General features: G+C 38.9%; 1 long non-coding RNA gene across 1 annotated transcript; it reads right to left on the minus strand.

The window, feature by feature from the left end:
- Positions 1 to 340: 340 nt before the first annotated feature.
- Positions 341 to 741, minus strand: LOC117531750. Its single transcript, XR_004566721.1, has 2 exons — positions 612 to 741; positions 341 to 431 (listed from the first exon to the last, which is right to left on the minus strand). It is a non-coding gene; the product is annotated as an uncharacterized LOC117531750 (long non-coding RNA).
- Between the last annotated feature and the right edge of the window lie 1,179 nt (positions 742 to 1,920).

Consider the following 1,920-nt stretch of genomic DNA (forward strand, 5'->3'; position numbering starts at 1 on the left):
TCGCCACACAACAAGCTTGAATTGTAACAAAACAAACAAGGAAAATGAGAAGATCAAACAACAAAAAAGCAGATGAATTTCAGCACACTGTAATTTATTCCATCTTAATAGGCTAAAAACAACTGGCTCCTTCTTCTGGCTTTTTTATACTGCAATTTATGTGACTGAATGTGGTGCTGTTCCCAATGGTGAACAAAAGGCAGTGGCATCGTGCTGCAGCACAGTAGTAACAAGAGTGTTCTGAGAACACAATATCCCCCGCTGGCAAATGCTGCTTTGGTACAAGTGTTTGCTACATTCTGATAACATTTCAAGGAATTGCACCAAGTTGCCAGAAATTCCTCTTAAAAATGTGAGAGAAGTTGATTTCTGAATGCAGGCACCAACTCATGAAACTGGCAGTGTCTAGGTTTGTTAATCAAGAGCCATAACTCGGCCAAAATGTGTCAGTCTTATACAATATTACAATATGCATATTACCAACGCAGAACAAGAATTTGTACCAAATTACATGAAATTTCTAGTAAAAATGTGACAGCATTTGATTTCAGCATGCAGGCACCCAAGCATGAAACTGACGGTGTCTAGCTTCATTAATCAAGGGCCATAACTCTGGTAAAATGAGCCCAACTGGAATGATATGAAAATATGTGTATTACCAACCTACAACAAAGACTTGTAGCAAGTTACATGAAATTTCTACTAAAAATGTGAGAGGAGTTGATTTCAGAATGCTTATACACCTTTACAGACGTATGGACAGATGGGCAGGCAGACAGACAAACAGAGTCACGACATAATCCCCCTTTGGACCTTCGGCCAGCAGGGGATCAAAAACCTTAAGATTGTTTTATATACAACCCCTGGCAAAAAATATGGAATCACCGGCCTCGGAGGATGTTCATTCAGTTGTTTAATTTTGTAGAAAAAAAGCAGATCACAGACATGACACAAAACTAAAGTCATTTCAAATGGCAACTTTCTGGCTTTAAGAAACACTATAAGAAATCAGGAAAAAAAAAAACTGTGGCAGTCAGTAACGGTTACTTTTTTAGACTAAGCAGAGGGAAAAAAAATATGGAATCACTCAATTCTGAGGAAAAAATTATGGAATCATGAAAAACAAAAGAACGCTCCAACACATCACTAGTATTTTGCTGCACCACCTCTGGCTTTTATAACAGCTTGCAGTCTCTGAGGCATGGACTTAATGAGTGACAAACAGTACTCTTCATCAATCTGGCTCCAACTTTCTCTGATTGCTGTTGCCAGATCAGCTTTGCAGGTTGGAGCCTTGTCATGGACCATTTTCTTCAACTTCCACCAAAGATTTTCAATTGGATTAAGATCCGGACTATTTGCAGGTCATGACATTGACCCTATGTGTCTTTTTGCAAGGAAAGTTTTCACAGTTTTTGCTCTATGGCAAGATGCATTATCATCTTGAAAAATGATTTCATCATCCCCAAACATCCTTTCAACCAATGGAATAAGAAAAGTGTCCAAAACATCAACGTAAACTTGTGCATTTATTGATGATGTAATGACAGCCATCTCCCCAGTGCCTTTACCTGACATGCAGCCCCATATCATCAATGACTGTGGAAATTTACATGTTCTCTTCAGGCAGTCATCTTTATAAATCTCATTGGAACGGCACCAAACAAAAGTTCCAGCATCATCACCTTGCCCAATGCAGATTTGAGATTCATCACTGAATATGACTTTCATCCAGTCAACCACAGCAGGATTGCTTTTCCTTAGCCCAATGTAACCTTGTTTTTTTCTGTTTAGGTGTTAATGATAGCTTTCGTTTAGCTTTTCTGTATGTAAATCCCATTTCCTTTAGGCGGTTTCTTACAGTTCGGTCACAGACGTTGACTCCAGTTTCCTCCCATTCGTTCCTCATTTGTTTTGTTG

Source organism: Thalassophryne amazonica, chromosome 19, assembly GCF_902500255.1.
Source record: "Thalassophryne amazonica chromosome 19, fThaAma1.1, whole genome shotgun sequence".
In the NCBI taxonomy this organism is placed as follows: domain Eukaryota; kingdom Metazoa; phylum Chordata; class Actinopteri; order Batrachoidiformes; family Batrachoididae; genus Thalassophryne; species Thalassophryne amazonica.